The sequence below is a fragment of the Larus michahellis genome, chromosome 2 (assembly GCF_964199755.1).
Source record: "Larus michahellis chromosome 2, bLarMic1.1, whole genome shotgun sequence".
Lineage (NCBI taxonomy): Eukaryota > Metazoa > Chordata > Aves > Charadriiformes > Laridae > Larus > Larus michahellis.
The window spans coordinates 36,826,561-36,848,659 of record NC_133897.1 but is presented as its reverse complement, the minus strand read 5'-3'; the positions used below and the strand labels follow the sequence as shown (position 1 = coordinate 36,848,659).

General features: G+C 41.9%; 1 long non-coding RNA gene across 1 annotated transcript in view; it reads right to left on the bottom strand.

Annotated features, from left to right (window-relative positions):
• The window catches only part of LOC141738256 (uncharacterized), a 37,193-nt gene that overhangs the window by 3,058 nt on the left and 12,036 nt on the right, over positions 1 to 22,099 (bottom strand). Inside the window, exons 2-3 of the long non-coding RNA XR_012585349.1 lie at positions 11,098 to 11,198; positions 10,139 to 10,373 (exon numbers count right to left, since the gene is read on the bottom strand). This is a non-coding gene — a long non-coding RNA (uncharacterized LOC141738256). The remainder of the gene's footprint in view (positions 1 to 10,138; positions 10,374 to 11,097; positions 11,199 to 22,099) is intronic.

Below are 22,099 nucleotides of genomic sequence, written 5' to 3'. Positions count from 1 at the left end.
CAGGTCTGAAAATATAGTTTATTCTCATCAAGTGGCTTGTTATTCGATTTAGCAGACTATTAGCAACCAATTAATACAACAAAGCTAAGCAAACAAAATAAATCAGTTAGGTCTTAAAATTGTGTTCACGGGCAGGAGGGCTAATTTTTATGAGGCATGTTTTTTCAACTATTATTTTAAAATGTAACTGCTTGAAAGACTGATCCAGAAAAGAATACTTAATACCTCATATACCTATTTCCCTCACCCTTGGGTAATTCTTCTGAGACCTCCTGTGCTTCCACACTTGTGCATGAGCACTCCTGCCTAAGCTGTGACTTTTTGAGTAGGTTTCTTTTCTTTGAGGTGGTGATTTTGCTTTTTGCTAGGCTACTAAAAGTCTTTTCCTTTTTATTGATTCCCAGATGATCTGACCTATTCCAGTCTTTCTCCCCAGACAGACCTAAATTTGCAGTTCAAAATGGCTGATAAAGGCACAGGAAATTCCTTAACTATCCCTGATATGCTGGACTGCTTCCCCTCTTTTTCCCCTCCTGAGCAGAAGTACTACAGGAAGTGTTCTCATAATAACGATAATGTCACCAGCCCTTTCACTTCAGAATTATAAACATCACTTGAAATGGGTTATTCTTTAATTTGGCTAGTATCATGCTCATTTTAATATTATTCATAAAACGGCTAATTTGTACAATCAATTAATTTAATTTGTATCTACCCTGCCGTATAGATTAGCAGTTTCCAGGATCAGCATATTTTTAACAAAGGTGTTGATTTTTCTCAGGTGCCCCACAATAACATTGGTATCATGTCGACATGAGAGAACATGTGCTTTAGGACTTACTAGTTTTAGTAATTAGTAACTTCCAACACCACCCATCCACAGAACATGGGGTTCGTTAGAAACATTCAGCATATTTCCTTCAACCAATTGCTCCTGCCTGACAGAGGCACGGGGTATACCAGCACCACTTGGGCCACTATCATCCTTTCCATTTCTGGGGTAAAAACGCTCCCTAACAGCATGCGGCATGATATGCAGAACAACATAGACTGGAACTGCCAGGAGATTTTCTGGACAACAGCAGGGTTCAAACCTTATTACGAGCACTGCGGCACAACACTAAGTGATCACAGGCATTTCACTACGCGGTCTCTCTTTCATTTTAAAGACGGTACAGTCAGCAGCAGCAATAAAAGTTTCTGGCTTAAGCCATCTCTGAATATTTCTAGGTTTCCTATTAAATGACTAGTTGCTTGCAGAGCGTTCTTTACTAAATTGATGTAGCAGCACTAATAGAGTGCCCAATATGAAAAAAAAAAGTGTAAATGCTAGGTATGCCTTGCACCAATATGGTTTATTTCAGTTTGAAGCTGGCAGCAGAAATCCCAGTACAGATAACATCTAAATCCAATTTAGCCTCAATGCGAGACAATATTATTGAGATACAACCTTGGCTGCAGCAAAGACAAAGGTTTTCATTAAAGATTCACTGTCTGTTTTGTAAAAGCTATATCCAGTCCACATCCATAGTGTCACTTTAACCCAATTTTAATCCAAAAAGTTTTGGTTTTCTTTTTGAGAGACCAATTCTCAGCTCCACGAAAATAGTAATGAAAAATATCTCCCTTTCCTTGAGAAAAAAGGTGGATTTTGACAAAGAACCCAAACCACCAATTACTCCAGAACTGAAAAGTTTTTGCCATTCAAAAAAATGGAACCTTTGAGCAACATCCGTGTCCAGTACCCAAAATTATTTTAGCTGGAAATGCTGGTGCAGATATTCCTGGGTGCTGCAGGATGAGTATCCCGTAAGCCCAGGCTCCCGCTTCATATTAGAAAGCCCTTGGTTGCTTGCCCCATTTCTGCCTGGAGGACCACCTTCCCGGACCTCTGCAATGCAGTGGATCTGCCGGACAGGAGACCTTGCACTCCATGGGACACTCAGGCTGGGCAGGATGCCCAGCCTGCAGGGGAGGGTAGGGGCATGAAGAACTGGCACTAAAAGCCCACAGGGAAGAGCTGGGCAGAAAAAATTCTGACAAATACAATTTTCCACTGAAAATTGCCCATTCAGCAAAAGGGATGGTGATTTTCACTCACCTTGCAGGGGCTCCAGCAGAGCACCGTCTGCTTTCCTGCCAGCCCGCCCTCTCCCCTCCTCTCTCTGCTAAACTTAGCAATCATCAAAATCCTGGAGGCTGAAAAAGCTTCAGGTTTCCCAGACGGGGACCATGAGCTCAAAAGCCCTCGTGGCTGCAGGTCATCAAGCAGGATTCGCAGGGCTGCTGGGGTCCAAGGGCAGAAGGGAGTCCCACAGTAGGAAGCAGGGGAAGAGGTGCCACATGGATATCACAGCTTGAATTCCCCCAGTGATATTTCCTTCTGAAAGCCTTGAAGTGAGACATTTTTGATAGTTTTATAATTGTTTCCTTTAAGAAAATCCCTGCTGAGGGGAATTTCATAAGATGGTAGGGATTATTTTTTTTTGTCTGAATTTCCTGGAGAATGGACAGTCTAGTGTTAGTCTGGATTCAAAAAGCAAAATATATTTCAAAGCATTTTTTCATTTTAAACGAAGTCAAAGTTGATAATGTCAACTTCTATCATTATTATATTTCAATTAAAGCTGCCCCCCATGGGGGCAGAGGGAGAACAAATACACTTGAATATGAAGACAAGAAGTCCATGAATTTCTCCTGTACAGAGAAATGTTCTGTTGCTGTATAGCTGCCATCATTACTTTTAGGTCATCCTTTTCTCATGCCCTATGCATAAGAACCACCCATAGGAGAAGGGAGTAAAAAGACAATACCTACACCGGGATGTTTGCCTGCCACAAAACCCCCTCGAGGCCCTGGATAGCCACAACCGTAAGCCTGCTTAAAACTTATACTTAGGTCTGATCCAGGCCTTCAGCTAATTAGAAAAGAAGTTAAAAGTGAGAAAAGTTGGAACTGAATTGCAGAAATAGCCTGAACATACTTTGGTTTGCATTACTTAACATCAAGCAGGGCATGGGCTGACCAGTCCACAAGATCCACCCATCCCACGTACTCTGAATTCTGCAAACAAGACTCCATCAGAACATTTCCTGTATGTGCCTGTTGGTGTTCGAGAGCTGTCAGGGCTCCCAAATTCAGTAGTACAGCTTAGCACTTCAAAGAGGAAACAGTCACTGTGGTCTTCAGGAAGAACTGGGAGAATTAAGTGTACAACCTTTGCTGTCTCCCACTGTCTGATGAAGGCATAAAAATGGGCAAAGGCAGGCAGATTTCAACATTGTCATATGGAGAGGAATAGAAAACTTGTTCTCTGCAGCCGAAAGGGTCAAAGAAATGCTGTCGCTCTGCAAAATGCTCTTATACATGCTAAGTACAAGAACATGTTTAGCAATGACATGCACAAGACTGTACCAAGAGGTCGGGAAGTAACTGCACCTGGTGCGATAAGAGCAGCCCATTGCGCTGCTGTTGCATGGTGCTGCCAATGGTCAGCAGAAAAGCTGTACCACTGTAGACAGTCCTGGGGGAGGGGAGACCAAGTGCTCCCCAGGGAAGGCAGTGAGGGAACCTGCCACCAATGCCTTCATGAGAGCAGCCTGATGCTCCTGGGGCAGTGGGAACAGCAGGCGAGGAGGAGGAGGCCCTCCAGAGCATCCTCCGAGGGTGATGACTGCTGCCATGGCAACAGCAGCTACGTGGATGAGGCGGAGAGAGGCACCAGCTGTGGTCGGGTGATTGTTTGTTTCCCTTTTTTGCAGGAGAGCTGCTCAAACATAGCACTGTTTTGCTGGGTGAGAAGGATAAAAGGGCAGATGCCCCCGCTGCCAGCAGTACCACCTGGGCAGCTCTGGCTGTAGGTACCAGTATTGTCACCCTGAGCACAGGACACTCCCAGTCCCTACTAGTCCCAAAGCCTCCTTGCACTCTTTTCACTTGTTTAACACAATTCTTCCTTGCTTTCTGTAGATGTGAGATAAAAAGAATTGCTAAAGTCTCCTCACAGTTGTAATCTGCAGACTATGGGCATGGTCTGCTCTCAGCCACACCAGCACAGACACCTGTAGTTTCGTCCCCACTCCAGATTTAGTTTCTTATAACCAAACCCCTGCTCAAGACTGTTCTGCCCTGGAGCTTCTTGAATTAAACTCAGCCCTTGGCATGACACCTCTGATCCTAACCATGATCACCGAGGAGTTCGGTGTGCAAGTCTAAGCCAGGCTCTATCCACTGCTCAAAGGCACCTGCGGAAGGTGAGTTATTTTATCCACAGATAAGGAGATGACTCATGTTCTGGAAATGCAAGTCCTTAGCACCGGATAGGATAAATTGCCCTCTGAGAGCAACAGAGAGCCACTACTCAACCAAATTAAAGTGTAATATTCAAAGCCTAATGTCTGATGAAGTGACTCTCATCTGCAGACTAATGTTGCCTACAGACCTACCGAGTCTCATTCATCTCACGCAATTTACTCCCATTTCTTGCTCCCTGCAGCTGAGTCAATGGCTCACATTTTCAGAGTTGTGCCACAGCCTCTCGCCTGCTTGGGGACCCCATGCCAGACACAGCTAAAGACGGCCCTGCCTCCTCGTTGCAACATGCCAGCAATGTGTTTCTCCCAGACGGAAATTATCTGAGCAATGCGATTAGCAATCATACCTATAGGGCACATTCTGAACTCCAGTTACTGTGTGATTGCCCAGAGAGTCCATTGAAACTCAAATAACCCATTTCAGTACATTTACCAATTATCATGCAGGGATGGGTAAGAAACAATTTGCTGCTTAAAATCAGCAAACGAAATCAAGACAACTTTCATCTTTATGAGTTTCATTTGATTTTCCTGGACTCCAGATGAACCCCCATCCCCCAAACCAGAAGTCACAAGTGATTAATATATATATATTCTACTGAAAACCACCAAGGGCACTAAATTAAATCTGCGGTGCTCTCTCTCACTCACCCACACACATAAATGGTCTGGAAGCCTATGCAAGGCTTCCTATTGGCGTGAGATTGCCAGCCAGCCTAAAAGCTATTAGTACTGGTTAGAGAGTCGCAGAATGATTTAGCAGAATTTTAAATGACTGCTGCAGCAGCGTGCTCCACACTGGAGACGGGACGCTGTTCTTGGAAATGCATTTGGAAAATGCTTATGAATTTAAATTTATTTGACAAATCTCTTGGTGTTTTGGTTACTTAAGGATCCCAACTCATGCACATGCATACTATCTTTTCATGATTTACTGTCAAACTTCCTGTTTTAAAGAATGATTGTGCGTAATGCAAATGTTGTTCATTTCAACCCTTCCTGTCGGCTATCTATGCCAGCAGTTGCTGTGTAAATGAATGTTTTCAGAAGGGTCACAGGTCTACTAACATATCAAAGGGCAGTTCCAGTAACGAGCGATGGTTGTACATCATGTATATTGCACTGACTTGCAGCCTGCATCTACCAAAAGTGCACACTACTGAAAGTCTATTATATCGAGACAGAGAAACCCTGAAATCTCCTAGGTCCTTCAGCAGCACCTTTTCTAATATGTAAAAGGAAAGCATCTAACAGCACATATATTCTTCTGTTCACAAAGATGGTTTTAAAGGACCTTTCTCATCAGCACACTGGAAAGAAAAAAACCTGTCAGCATAGAAACTGGAGTCACATTTGGATCTTGAACCTTGAAATTCCTATTTTTCCCAGTGAAGACCAAGAACTGTAAGAATTACTGAGGATGTGAGAAAAGGGGCATACAGTTATCTTTCAGATGTCCGCACAGAAAAAAAGCCATCTTTAAACTGAATCAGACATTTGTAGTTTCCTTCCCAAAGTGACAGATCGAATTAAAGGCTATCAGAGAGTCAATTTTGCCCAGTCCTACCAACTTCAGCCACCATCTTGACAAGGACTCTCATTAAGTCACTCAAGTTAGGGAAAAACCTTTTTTCTTTTGAATAACAACAGAACTGTCTGCATGGCAGAGGTCTCTTACTTTCCTGCAGGCACACAGTCCAACATAAGTGGCAACCTGTAGTAGGATCCTCTCTCTGCAGCTCATGCTAGCCATTGGGCTAGCTAGCTCACATGCAGCTGATAAAGATTTTGGCTTCCTAAGATTCAATTTGGACAAATTTGCATCTGGAAATATACAGCAAGAGAAAAATCTCACAGTCACACAGAAGACTTACATTTGCTGGAGAAACCCAGATGGAGAAAAGAGAACAGGTAGGTGAAAGAGAGCTTGTACACTATAGAAAGACATTTTTTCCCTTTTCATTTGCTCTTGTGAGAAAATTTAGATAGATCACTTACCTATTTAGCTTAGTATTTTCTTGCCAGGTTTTAGGTCTAAATAAAAGACCATAATTTGAAACCATAATCTCTATTGATCAAGAACTGCAATGGCTCAGTCACAGAGAAAGGGTGACGCTGATTCCTCAGACTCTATAAGCTTTAGGTACTTAGTAAGGGCAGGCGGCTTTCCTGAGTGTCCCTCCATCTCAAGTCTGACAGCCAGTGAGATCTTATGCTACAAACCAAAAGCTTTTGTAATGATGAGTAGTGAGGTGGTTACTCAGGTGGGAACAAGTATGTTTTAGATGTCTAGTCTAGTTATTCCATGAAACAATTGGTTTTGTACCATTCTGATTCTTATCAGAACATGCCACTGTCCAATGCTGAGATCCATTTCATGGTCCTCTGCTGGTCTTTCTGGTGCCACCAGCCCATCCTTGGACCACTTTCCACTCCTCCCTCCTGTTGTGACACCCACCTCTGCCTCATGTCCCTACGTCATCTTTCCTGTGTTCAGGCTGGCCATGCCTGCATGTGATCCAATACGGATGATCAAAGACCAGCAGAGGAATGATCTTGTAGGTTTGCTGTGGGAGGAATAAGAGCACCAGTTTTGCGAATCTTTTCCTTCTAGCTTTACATGAAGCTCACAGAACCTGGATGTGCAGATAGTTTCTTCCTTTTTCAGCATGAAAAACAACATGACTGTCAAAACAAATGAGCTGGGAAAGCAGTTTCCTCATGAAGCCTAACCTCAGAGGGATACTATGAGGTGTCAACACGTCATTACGAAGTTCTTGGTAAAAGCCATATAAAAGACAATCTGAGCTGGAGCCATCGACCATTGCAGTCAACTGAAAGACTTCCAAGGCCTTTGGACCAGACCTTTAAGAAACACTAAGCGTGGGAATACAAAATTCCCCAATATGTCCCCAGTCTCCAAGAGGCACATTTTTTTGTGGGAGGGAGAATCTGGAGAGTGCTACGGGAGCAGTGATGTTATCTAAAGCTTCACTGTATGGTGGCATTGCCTTTCACAAAGAGCAGGACTGCACCAGAGATTCTCCTTATCAGTGCACCTACCAAGTTTGGTCAGCCTCCTCCTGAGAGGCCTTGCTGCCCTTTGTCAAGATCAGAGAAGTCCACCACATCCCAAAATCAAGTAGCTGCTCTTTCCTTCAAATGCACTGAGAGCCCTGGCACCACATCACTTCTCAGAGTCATTAAAATTCAATCAAATACCCCCATAAATTCTCCTGCATGTTTTTGTTTTCCCCTTTTGGCTTCCAGTCTGGCTTGGGGCTGATGCCCGGCATCTCTGCCCTGAGTGAGGCTGGATGGGGCTGGAGGAGCTGGAGGGAGGGTGCAAGCTTCCCTGGTCCAGCACTGCTGCACACCTACTGACGCCCGGTGTGCAACGGGCCAGCTGCCCCAGGGCTGTTCACGGTTCAAATTGTGTCTTGGGGCTGGCTTTGGCTTGGCTCCAACTTCACGTTTTCTTGCTTGGCCAAGTCATTTCTTCATTCTCCTTGTTATTCCTTCCCCCTTTTCTTGATACCATGCCACAAGGTTTTTTGTCTCAGGGCCAAAGTCAACTACACAGACTCTTCTGATCCCATGATAGGCTGAATGTAATAGCCATCCCAGGGATCTGTCTGACATTAGTCTGACAACTTCCTTGCTAAAACACACAAAAACTGTTTTAGAGGAGCTGATGCAAATAGAACTTTGCATTTTTTAATTTCATGCAGTAGTAAGAGTTTTACATTCCTGTGACTGTGGAGATGTGGCAGCTTTATGTGGTCCTGATGTAGCAGACAGAAAAGGGGAAAAAAGACCACGAAATATATTTTCAAGATGTAAGGATCAAATATCCATAATTAAATTCACCGGCAGTTGGAAACAGGGCCTAATCAGGGTTACAGTATCCTAAAGTAGAGAACATATTCTCTTGTGTGTCTTTGCTATGGCCTATGAACTGGCCTCTGTTTGTATTTAACATTTTCTGGGTTAGCTTTCTGCAAATTTGCGTGGAGACAGCAAATCCCGGTCCAGGATCCAAGGTCCAGCAGGCAGATGGGTGCCTGAAGAAATGTCCATAATACGGAACACTTGGAGGAAAAAAAAACAACCAAGTTGCAGAAATAAAACATCTCCAAGCTCAAATGAAACACTGATTTTGTAATCAGTTACAGAGAGGCCAGTCTCTTCCTCTCTCCATAATTGCGTGTGTATACATATATACACACACATATGCCAGACTATAAAAAGCTGTGGGAAAGTGCTGACTCTGTTTCAACTGGTGTAGATTTGTGTATCTTTTGACTGGAGATGGGATTTTGCTTCTGCTGAGAAAATCAGCTAAGTCTGTGAAACATACAGGTACCATTTTAGTGTGTCTTTGTTAGCCTTCCCCCTCTGGCTTCTACCGCTGAGCACAACATGGTATGGTCTGGGATATCCCTTTGGTCAGTTGGTGTCAGCTGTCCCAGCTGCGTCATCTCCCAACTACTTGTGCCCCCCCAGCCCACTCGCTGGCAGGGCAGCGTGAGAAACAGAAAAGGCCTTGATGCTGCATAAGGCCTGCTCAGCAATACTTAAAACATCCCTATGTTACCAACATTTTTTTCATCACAAATCCAAATCACAGTACTATACAAGCTACTGTGAAGAAAATTAACTGTATCCCAGCTAAAGCCAGTACACTGTGGTTCTTGAGCTAATACAGTTTGTTTGCTTAGGTTGTTTCTTTTTAGGGGGTGTGTGTAATTTTTTTTTCTTTGATTTTTGTTTTCCTCCAGCCATATATTTATTTAATTTTTATGTAATTCTTCCTCTTTATCTTCATGTTTCTGTAGTCATCCAGTAATACAGTTTGAGGTGTTACAGCACATTCAGAACTGAAGTAGATCTGCGAAACTGTTGCATGAGGAAAAGCAAAATAGTAGGAGTCTATCTGTTCACTGCTTTTGAACGTTTAAGTCAGTCATTGAAACTTATATCCAGTCGGTCCCTCACTATTATCATCAGCTTCTACCTCCAGCTTGTTAATATTGCATGCAACTGTTTGCCTTGCTGGTCCCACTGTTTTGACAGATACAGCCAGATACCAGCCAGCTCTGGTTCAAGCACATAAGGCAGGAGGGAGGAAAGGATCAACTACAAAAATCCCTGGAAATAATTTTACACCCTTCCTGAATCTCGGTGGGAAGCTTCACTACCTGCCAAGGGAATGGGGGGAGATGAGGTGAAGCCAAGCACCAGCACCATAGCTGCCCAGGGCTAGGAGAGACAAGTCCCACACCAGTTTTCTACAGAGAGGGATGTGAGAAGGAACAAAGACTGGATCTAGTAGCTTCCACTTTCCCACTAGACCACGCGTCACCCAGCAGAGCTGATAGGAAACCCCAAGAGGCTGCAGAGGGATTCAGAGTGGTATTCAATTCATTGTTCATTCATTTCAGCAGCAGCCTGTGGCTCTTACAAAGCAAATACATTTTATGGAGCCTCAGGAAAAATTTCAAAAGGGAAAAAATCCATGAGCTAATCAATCTGCCCAAACTCTGGGTTTTTTTTCAGACCCTGTTCTCTTCTTTCAGAAGACTCCTTCTGAAAATCTCTCTTTCCTACTTTCCACAGTCTGCTGCAGAGATGAAATTTATTTATTTATTTATTTGTTTGTTTATTTATTTATTTATTTTTACCAGAGCCGTATCAACTACAAGGGTTTTTGCTATCAGATCATTTTTTATGGACAATGTAGTAGAGCTGTCAACAAGAACAGATGTGTGGGAGGGTTGAAGAAAAGGCCACGCACCTAATGCAAGAAATATTTAGGTCCTTACCCATGAGTAAAGCCTGAAATCTCCTTGACACTTCGCAGGCAGTGCTGTTCACAAGAAGCTATGTGCATACCGAATAGAGCAAAAGGCTTTGGAAGGCTGATGGGAGTATCACACAGCCACAGTAACTGCTGTCTGTTCTTGTTTCACTCACACGCCCCCAAAATTGCGCTGGGAAGGGTATCTGAAAAACTGCTGCTGCTACTGCTGCCAGTTTCATTAATTAAAATACGTCTCCCTTGAAAAAAAAAAAAAAAAAAAAAGAAAAGAACAGAAATGCCATTAGCTGACATTGTCATTCCTCGCTGCCCAGTAAATAAACATAACATCTATTTGTCATCATGGAAACAACTTCCATGGTCCACAGTATGCAAAGGAGAGGTATTTGAGAAACTCAGAAGTTTGAGGAAATGAGCAAGTATCTAACCTAGCATTTTATGTCGTGTCTCTCCTGTAAGTATTTGCACTTTGATACTTTTTTTCTCTCTAACATACATGCATACTTATTTTAGAAAGAGCAGAAGGTATCTTAGAGACAAAGTTTAAACATTTGCTCAACACGCTGCTTCTCCCGTGCCTAGCATTTTCTCCCTCTCTCCTGCCAGGGACGGATTTGTAAACAACTACCTTATTTGTACATCTAAAAGGCACTTGTTTCTCCAGGGACACTGCATATGTTCTTCTCATCTTAATGCATCAAAGTTAGAAAGACATTGCCATGACCAACATAAACAATGTATTGACTTACATCAACAAAGCCCTTCTGCCCATGTTGTGTAGGCAGTCACCTGGAGATGTGACAAACATGTCCTGTCCTTCCTGGAGGCCTGCAGTGCCACAGACAAGGACCTGCTCACCTTGCCGCTCGGAGACAGATGCCCTCTGAGGCAACACCATGCTGGCACCCCTAATCCTCATAGAGACATGCCTTTCATTTACACAATATATAAGTTACTTAGTACCTGGACACCTCCTTTTGCGCTTCCCTTACAGCAGCTGCAGCACGATGAAGATGGAAACAGTCTCTTCTCCTGGAGTCTTTTATCATAAGGGTTATGCTAACCTGCAGATATTGGAAGAAGATCAAGGTGCATGTGAAAAGACATTCTTGGTTTTAGGTATCCAAAGAGCTATAGACTTGGGAAGATATATCCTCCTGATAATTCATACTACCTTCTGGGACAAAGGCAACCAGGAGAGAAAAACATTTGCATTTAAGAGTATCGCTAGACAGAGCAACTTGTTACTTGTCAGCTGTCCTAGCCATGTGCTATGTACTGCTTTACAGGAAGCCAGCATCAAACCGAGGATCATGACCTTCACAAAATGTGAAGTCCCAGTGCCAGCCAGTCCCTCAGCCGCAGGGGTCACCTCCTTGTGTGAGACACAGCCCAAGCCATGCTCCTGCAAACAAGCCAGGGCAAAGCAGGCACGTGTTTTTGGAGGAGTTAGTATGTGGAGTTTGGGTTCGTGCTCAGCTTTAGCATTTCTGCCTTCCTGCGTTTCTTTGGGTTGTTTTTAAGATTCTTTCCCTCTCATCTCCCTGACATCGTGTACTCTCCGTTAATGCATCTCTTTGTCTTCTTTCTACTGATGGATATCTCTAACCTGCTTTTATTTCTGTCATGTTGCTCTTCCTCTCTTTCTTTAGCAGCATAATTTCTCCTTCTCATGTCAAGTGACTTTTGCCTTTTCACCCACCTTCTTCTTCCTAGACTTGAGACTCTGCTCATACCAATGTACAACTGCGTAACTATCCATCATCTTTAGTTAAGTAATCTTGATTTATTCACTGTGAGAAAATAATTTGTCTACGCTGATTTCTCCAGCATGAAGCTTCGCCTATTGCTTTTCTTCTCATGCACATTGACACAACTGGTAATACATCACCTAATAATACCTTTCCAACTGTTAACAATTACTTTTTTCCCCAAATACCAAGGATGGATAAAAGTTCCCCTTTGCACACATTTTTTAATGTATTTCCTTGCATCCTTCCTTTATTTAGGAAAAAGTGCATAAATCCAAATAAATAATGGGATCCCAAGGAACTGGGAATGGAAAAAATAGAAAAAACACAAAGGTGGGTAGGGTGGTATATTTTTGCATTGCCTTTCACTTTGGGAAAAAACCCCAAGCCTTTTGACTTGTAAAAAAAATCTCCTTCCCTCCTACAGGTTGAAAATAAAAAAACAGCCAGTTTTTTCCGTATAATTTCTTGCTGATCTGTGCAGACCTGGAAAGTCAGAGGTAGTACCGGTTAGATGCAGCTATGTTGGCTGAACTTTGGCAAAAAGCTGGTGCAGCTTTTGCTTTTACTGTACTCAATTTCCCAAAGTACTTCTGGCCCTTCACTTTCAGGAACATTAAAATTCATTGAGTTTAACTATTTTTTTTTATTAAAAAAGGAAAAATGGCACACTTTTTTAGCCTGTGATTAGGAAGTACTTGTTTATTTATAGACCCATTTGTTGCCTAAAAGCACTTCTTTTACATAATTGCTTCCTCAGACTGTTTGCTTATGTCGATCAGAAAATGTATTTTGGAAGATTAGGTCATTTGTACTTGTGCAAATCTGAGCAATAATTCAAATAAAGCAAGGTCAGTTTAAATGAATACCATATCTAGCACAGGGATAAACCTATTAAATGAAAATCACTGAATGTAAGACTCTGCTGATCATGTACTTGCAGTGGAAAATGTCAAAGGAAGATACTTTCTATTTACTAATTTATGTCAATGCCACGATGAGATGAAATTCTCTTTAAAGTTGAAAGGTGGTTAGTACATATCAGAAGGTCAAATAGGAACTGATTTCTAGTTGGCAGTAAGTTAATGCTACTTCTATCAGTCATTGTAAATAGATAATAGTTGAATGTTTTTATTTGAAAAGAAAAAAAAAAAACAAATAAAAAAAAAACCTGAACCAAAACCCCAAGAGTGGTAAACAACCCAGCCAGCCAACCAAAGGAGCTGGGTTGATCTCACTCTTACATTTTAAGAATATGAAACAGAGCAATTACATTTGTAATATCTGTTATTTGGTTTTTGAAACAATGTGATAATTCTGTCCATAATACTGGAGTTTCAATCATTCATGGACAAAAGCATAATTTCAGATGTATACCTCAAGCCTGCAAACTTTACACAGGTGCTTAACTTCACACGTGAGAGTAGTTCAACTGAATGCAGAACTGTAGTCCTCTTCTGCCCATGGAGGTCAAACTGTTCTTTTATTTCTAATAGTCAGAATCTGTTGATAATCATTACACTGGATGAGTGATTTTCAGGTTGTTTGCAAAATGTATGTGTTAAAAATTTAGGTGACTAAATTGCACAGTATTGTCTTTGCGTCTCCCATGGATGACTGAAATGGGAACTTATCTAATGAAATTACATCCATCCTCGGTGTTTCAGGAAAATACAGGAGTATATGCTTCAGCTAAAGAAGGTACTCAAAGGCTTTGCTGAATGAGGCCCCAATGAACAATACAGGAGACCTGCACAATGGTCATTTTGATAAACATTCACCTCTGCTAACGCTGGAATATTTCAGAACTTTTCGATGTGCACAGAAATCTTCCTGAACAGCTGAAGGCACTGACCAGCAGGAAGCCCCGGAACAAGAACGAGCAGACCTAGGGGCCAGCTGCATGAAGAGCCTTCTATTGTGCTTCTCACTCCTTGAAACCTTTGTGGGTGTGATGTGGGGCACATTTGCAATAAGTACGCTCGTGAGTTCATGAATCCTGGGGCAATCCAATGAAACTCAAAGTTGCTCAGTCCCGTACATAATGGGAAAGAACAAGCAAAGACGTAAGGCCGCAGATCAGGTTGCTGCTTCTACTTATAAGCTGCTTGTAAGCATATTTTATATGCATGTATGTGTAAGTAGAATTACACATGCATGTAGAAAAAAACTGCAGCCAGTGCATGGGTGGAGTGCCCCTGTTGGTACCACAGCTACAGGACATAAAATTCCTGGCCTGATAGGAACCGTGTTGTCTAACAATTGGGTTGACCCATTTTTGATCCTCTTTCCCACAATCTCAACACTTGGAAAACACTTCTTGGTATTTTGCGCTGCAGGCTGGCCTTTGGCCAATGCCCTGTGGATCCAGCAGCCTGCTGCCTGGTGAGCCCACTCGCGATGCAGCCATTTGACCACCCTGGCACACGCTGGGTATGATGTGTGGCACGGTACCACCCCACCCATTCTGATGGGCTGCGATGTAACCCTCCGAATTCATCACGCATGTCATTTGCTCTGTGATGCTATGGTTGTCTTTTACATAAACAATCCCTCTTGACCTCTGGAGACATGGCCGGCTGCTTCTTTGCCCCAGTAAAACCCCATGTTAGTCAGGAGATGGCAGCAGTCCCAATGCTGAGAGACGATGTATCCACAGAGAGGCTGTGTGGTTTTTCTACACTTGGTTCATCAAGAAAGGATAAGTCATAATTTGTAAACAAAATCGAGTTTAAATAAATTTTTGTGATGTATTCTGCTTCAAGTATCCCCTAAAATGTATCACTTAAAGCTAGCATTAAAAGAAAATGCTATTAAGAGGGCATGAGGTAAACTCATTTAGTTGCTCAAATTGTATAACGCAATGAATTAATATGGTAATGTATCTTCAGAGACCAGAAGTAGATAATAGAGGTGAGCAGAGGTTTTCTAGCTTGGCTTCGGAAAGGCAAAAGTAATTTATCATTCTGTTGCAGTTTTGGAGGGAAGCATTTCTCATTTCTTTTGACTCTCCCTCTGAAATTCTCAGTTTCATTTTTAAACCATCCGTTTTTTGAGATTTTGCTTTCTTTTTATTTCAGACAGAGCTCCTATTGCTTCCCCTGAAGAGGCAGCAAGCTCCAGACACTTTTAGTTTCAGCCCTGCACTTACAGGCTTTAAGAGGCTGCAGCAACCTAAGATTTGCCTCTCTCGGACATTCAGCTCACTTCTCCAGCCAGCATAAGCAGAGTATGGAAAAAATAAAATAATACTTTTTTTTTCTTTTTTTTTTTCTTCTGTTGTCAGGGTCAGGGCGAGACTCCAGCTATGATCAGTTGTCTATGAATGACCCCGCTCCTTTTCTTTATGGCCACGCAAATACACATTATGTCTTTATTATGTACATGCATTGTCCTATATGAGCCTATTTTTAATTGATAGAAGACAAAGCCCTTTTGACCTTATCCACAGGAAATACTGATGCTAGCCATGTATTAAGCTAGTACAGCCTGAGTGTCCAATGCATTTGTCACAGGTAACGTTCACTCAAATATTAAACACGGAGAAAAAAGAAGGGAAATCTTATCACTAATCCATTGACAACAAGATGGACACTGTAATTGCTAAAAGGCATATCAGAGAGAGGGATTTTATTGTGCCATAACAGTTGCAGAAAGTAGAAAAAAAAAATCTCATATAATTGAAACAGAGGGAAATTTTAGCAATGCAAAATCTAGTTGCCCAAATTGGAATGTCATCTGATGCAATAGTGAGACAAACATCTTAAAAGGAACTCAGTGGAGAAGAAAAAACTTCAGAGCAGAGAATAAAACCTGATGTACAAATATATACTAATTAACCTTACTAATTTGTCTGTATAATTAGATAGTCTCTTTGTCTTTCCTTTAGTTTTTTTAACTTCAAGCAGGGCACAGCAGTAGCAATACAAAATATTTTACTTTGCTGTACGTACGCTCAATGCTGGCAAACAGCAGGTATCTCCTGACAAATAAGCTGTCACAAATTACTCCTTGTTTGGTGGCAACATCCTTGGTCTACATCATAGCTACAGGAAGCCTAATCAATTATGCTCCTAAAATGAAATAAGAGCTCTATGGTGCCAGGGGCGTAGCTCTTAAAATTAATTACAAGGCAAGTTTACATATTGAAGTACCAGTTTATGGAGGCACTAATAACTTTTGATGAGACTTTGACAGGATATTACTCACAAAGATTATGAAAACACAAAAATCATTTGCAACTGGCTACTCAGACGGTGGCTTGCGTCTTGCAGATGCACGTCCCGGACATCACCCAGGGTCTGCCCCTTTCCTTTGTCAAGTGCAGACAAAGATACCCAACAATCCAACAATCTCATTACCCATGCAGAGAGCACAGAGCAGTCCCCCTTAGCTGCTCGCATCCGCTCAGGCAATGTCTCATCTCTTTGCCTCTCCTTCCTACAATTCTACATTACTTCAGGCAGATTATGGCAATGTGGGGAAAACAGAACCAAACCATTTTTTTAAGACAGGCCAACCCCTACGATGAAAAACCTGGAATGTTATTATCAGCTGCTGTGAGGACAAGGCTGCAGGGTGAGCCCTGGTGTCCCAGGGAATCCATCCAGGAGCGAGACTTCGCAACTGCCCCAACCTCGGGGCACTTCCAATGGCTTGTAATGGGAAATAGGATTCCTCAGGCATTGGTGTTCGCTCAACTGTGGAGCATAAAAATGTAAAAGGTGAATAGTGACAGATGGCAGATCTTTGGGGGAAACAAGTAATTTTAATGGTAGAAGCAAACAAAGCAAATTGTGGCGTGGATTAATGCGGAGCCTTTCATGCAGAGATTGAAAACATGTTGCTAGTCAGCCCACCAAATGGGTGAGAAGTCAGGTAAATACCAGTAAAACCAATACTCTGCTGGCTAAACTGAGGCACCAAAAGGACAAGCACCTTGCTGGTATACTGCAGCCCAAGGCAATAATGCAGGAATGCCACCTCGCAGTGGGTGCCAGCCACCGGCTTTTACCAGCTCGCTGAGTCACCTCCTGGTCTGGCTAAAGCTGTTTAATGAATTGCCTTTATGAGGCTTCAAGACACTGAGACCCACATAGAACGTCAAATGATGAATAGCCTGCCTCATAGATGCCCTTCATAATCAAATCTTAAATGTAATTCAGCTGAATGGAGTCATTGCTCTTCTGTGTATCATTTACAACGCTGGATGATGGTCTCTGTGAACTTGAAAGGTACCTTCTCCTGAAAGGCAAGCTGTGAGCTATCCTGCACAGGAGCTCAAGAATGAGCTGCACAAAACCACACTGATTAACTCAACACAGAAATGGTTACAAGAGAAATGAGATGTGTGAAACCAGGGTGTGCGTCAGTGTGTGCATGTCTGTGTATAAGCATCTTAACTTTTGAATGCATTGGCCAGTTTCAAGCAGGCACGATCCACAGGTAGCAAACTGGAAGATGCTGTGGTTTCCCAAGTATTGAATATGGGGAAAACAGGTGGCTGAGCAGGCAAGAGGGGAACCCTAACCATGCCCCGTTTGGGAAAAAAACTAAATGATGAGCCAAGGACATCGGCCAGAAAAGTTGAAAGGAAAGTTATACAGCACCTTAAAGCAAATCATTCAATTCCCAAGCACAAAGTACAAGCGTGTTCTTTAAATTATCATTACAGAGTTCCTTGTTATTTAGACTGGGCAACAGATTTTCATTTAAATGGAGGTCTCCTCAGAAGTGCAGAGGGGCCTTTGGGGAGGTGCAGGGGAGGAAAAATGTAATTTTTCAGGCTCCAAGTGTTCTTTTGTGTTTTATAAACAGTTGAGTGACAGCCCGGTGATTAATAAGTTACATAAATAATTATAAGCGACATGTAGCTGAATCTAGTCCACATTCCAGACATGGTACATTAAATAAAGAGAATTCTGCTCTTCCCCCAAGAAGAAAATTTATCTGGCAACAGCAGATAAATCAGAAATGATACTGTTAAAGCACATCCCGTTCTTTAGAGAGACAGCTCATCAAAACCAGAAGTTTCTCCCGAACCCACTTTCTCAAGAAAATTGTTTCATTTACTTTGGTCCTACCTTGTACTCATTCAGTATAAAAAATTACTTTCTTCCTTTATTCATCCTCTCTGAAATTATTATTTACCCAGAAGTGCCTCTGTGAAGAAGCGCTTTGTGCCAATACAGCCTCATGCATAGGAAGGTAAATGCTAGTTTGCAGTACCAACGCTGAAGCTCACTGGGAGGCTCATCACATGCGTTTAATTGATCATGTTTTACAGCACCAAGAAATTCAAGTTGAATTGGGTTAGGCACTGGAAGAGACAAAATTAAGGACAGTGCCTGCCTACGTTTTTTGTTGTAAAGATACATTTAGAGTACACTGGAATTGTGCAGTATCTCTTTAAGTTGTTGCTGAGGTTTTTAGAGCACTTTTCTGTCTTCCACAGCAAAACGTTAGAGGATGTAATAGAAAAGACTAGTTTGGCCCAGTGCAGTGCCATAACGTTAGGAAACACCACTGATCAAAACCCGGCTGTGACCCAAGGTCTCCGCGTTGTGTGGAGGGTAAGGATGTGACCTCCCGTTAGAAAGTTGTATGATGGGAGTGATCCCAGTATTCAGAAAATATTGAGAAGTATTTTGAAATCTGTCTAAGATGATTTAAATGTAATAACTAATGCTTAGCACCTCTCTTTCCCCCTAAATTCTTTTTGTATGCATTATTCAGGTGTATATACGTGACCGCGATCCTCTGACATACCTCTCCCTTTCTGCATGTGCTTCATGCCTTCCTTGCTCTTACTGGGAAAGGGGGTGACACAAGGACCTACTTTGGTATGCATTAATTTATGTCAGTTTTATATTATAACACTGAGTGGTTTTCTATATTTTGGAGTTCTAATGAGCTTGTGGAAATAATAAAAAAGAAGAATTCTGGTAACAAACACTGTTCTTCTGAATTTCAATAGAACACTGATCATCTGGTATATCATCTTAGCAGACAGTAGCCACATTTCCAAGAAATGTGATTACTTCAATAATGGAAGTGTGTTTTTAATGACTTAGATTGTGCAATGAGGCGTTATTTCCTAGATCTTAGGGCCAGAAGGGACCTGAATGATCATCTGCTCCCACTTCTCTTGTAAAAACGCCACAAATTTTTTCACTGCTTTGAAGCAAATACATTGCTTTGGTGAAGCTAAGCATAGCTTTTGCAGAAGTGGATTTAGTTGTAGTTGGTTTTGTTTAGTGACAGCACTTGAACTTTCTACATTTACATTAAATTGCATCTTCATTCCTTTTCTTGCACTTAAGGTAACTGACCATTTTTAAGGCAGCTGGTTGACAGCAAGAACACTAAAATCTGATTCCTAAAACCACACATATAGACATTTAAATTAAATTTCAGCAGAGCACCCCCAGAACAGGAGTCCTGCACTGTTATTTTCCAGTTACCACTCCTGTCAGGAGCAGCAGTGATGCTGGTGGCATCATAAGCAGGGGCAGCCACCAGCTTTTTGCTGGGCCATGTATCCCTTCAAAATGGGTTGCATACTGGGATTAGCACATCAGCTTTTCTGAGGACCACATCACATGATATAGTCAGGGACTCTTTTTTAAGGGTTTCTCATATAGGAAGGTTTTGGCCTAGAAGCTCCTGGCCAGCACCTGAAGAAGCAGAGAACTTGCAAGGACGTCCTCCATGTCTTGCCTGACCCCTCTCCAGGATACAAGGATGAACACTTACTCAGCCCTTGCTTTCCAAGAGCAGGAAAACCCTGTCAGCACCCAATGAGATCTCCTATATGAATTTTGTCTTCCTGACTTACTTTCTTTTTTAACTAACCTTGATCTCTTGTTTCCTCCAGGTCTTCTGGCAGAAATGTCACCTTTAATCTGCTCTTTATACTTCTGTAGTACATGGTAGTGACTCCTGTTTTATTTTGCAGACTTCTCCCTGACACAGCATCAGCTTAATTCCCTCATTTAGGTCCTAGCCAAGTGAAACTCACCTTGTTTCCATCTCTTGTTGTAATTCATTCAAAGCTCTTCCAAGACCTTCCAAGATTTATTCTGTCATTTTAATCTGTTCTGGGGAAATAGATTATCCAAACAGAAGCACACTTTATTTTTAGTCTCTGATTTTTAAGCTGCAGTAAATGTGGGAAAAATGCAAACTTCAGTAACAACTGAAATTTTCAGGGAAATTCTGATCCATCTCAGTGACTACATGAGAAGTGCAATTAAACAAGGCAAGACCTCAAAATATACTGGTGAGATATGGGTGAGAGGGGAACATTTGCTTGTTTATTATGGCACAGACCTCCTGTGCAGAACAACCCTCTCTCTTCTCAGGCTTCAAGTTCATTGCAAAAATAAAATCCTCCAGCAACTGATGGAGATGCCATATAACCACATCAAGTGTCCTCTGAGTCTTTATGTGCTGGTTTTGTGGCTGGTTGAAAAATGAACCCAAGTATGAATTTCAAATGTTTCTTTTTTTGTCCTGCCATACTGAATATCCTAGTATTATTCTATTAAAAGTAGCTTTCAGGAGAAAAGCTCAGAAGACAACATGCTGCAGATCATGTGCAAAATATTATAACCAATTTAGTCACATATTGCAGTTTTTAAAGGTTTTAACTTTAGAGACAATGAATGGATCTTATGAAAATGAAAGCCACGGAAATAAATCATCCATCAGTAATGAAAAAAAGAGAATGATATAATTTCTATTTGTCAAGGTATAATGATGTCACCACCCATTTATCCTCTGCACTTAAAGGTTGAAGCTGTTCAACAAATCTCTCCTGAGCCACATACATCTGTTGCTTTAATGGTGGCTATAGCAAAGCTTTCTGATTAGTTCACACATCATTCATCAATTAGAACAGAAGGTAAAAGTTATTTCTCCCTACCCGCAGTGCTTCATTAAAAAAATAACCTTTAATGTAATGAACGACAGCAGAATCGAGAAATAAATAAGATGAGAGATGGTGCCTTAGGAAGTCACTCTCTGAAGAATTCCAACTTTTTCTAGAGTAGAGGGAAATAAGGAGACATGGGGAAAGGGGAACTTAACATTTGGCATGAATACAGGCTTTTCTGTGGCTCGACACGGTGGCTATTAGTACAACCAGACACATACGCTACGTTACACTCTGCTTTACAAAAGAAATTACTCCATAATAAGAATGCAGTGTTACTTACACCAAAGTTTAGATGAAGTTTTGTCCATACTTGTAATTTATTCTCAAAACTCTTGCAAAGCACAGTGGAGCATTTTAACCAATTCCAACCAATTCCCCAAACAATTCCAAGAAGGAAGCTGAGTAATTCGTCCAGATTTTCATTTGAATCTTTAGCTGAGCAATTTTATTCTTGGACAGTGCACATGCTGAAAGACAGAGCTCCTGTTCCTCCAAATGTATTAGCAAACAACTCTCTGGGTTGACAGATAGGATATTGAGCTAAAGGTGAAAGATATGGATCCTGTTTTCAACAATTCACTCAGAGCAGCATCAATTAAAGAATTGTGTCCCCCCCAAAATGGCATACAGCCTTATCTCCATGCCCTATAGCCATGCAGGTAGCAAAGGCTTTCCTTGAGGACAGGGGACTGTGGCTGCCTTCAGGAAGAGGAGCAGATCTGAATCCAGATTCTGCATTTTAGGTGAGTGTCCTAACTGCTAGGCTACTGGGTAGTCAGCATGAGTCTAGCCCAAGGCTTTCTCTTACAAGGGCCCCAAAACCAACTACTTCTATTTTGTTTGGATTTTCTTTCGGCATCTCAGGGAGGACATTTTGTGTTAAATTAATCCATTTTATTAGGGTAGAGGTTGAAGGAGGATATTTGTTTTGCCATTTAAAGTAGTAAAAGTAACCACTGATTCAATCCAAATCAAATTATTTTTCTTCATTTGGTTTGTGCAGCAAACCAAAACAGGCTGAAGTCAGGTTTTCATTTGTGAAAATTTTTACAAAGTTAGTTACCCTGCCTGTTTGTGCTTCGTCAAATAGGGTGAATAGCTTCAGGCATAGTCAGATGACAGGGGTCCTTGGGATGATCAAAACGAAGGTACTTTCATTTACCTGCAGCTGGAGCGATTGCAGGGACAGTTATACCACCTCACTGCAAGGACCGTAATGCACTGTAGCAGGATGGGAACACGGGCAGCCCCAGCTGCTTCCCAGGCAGATCCCCGA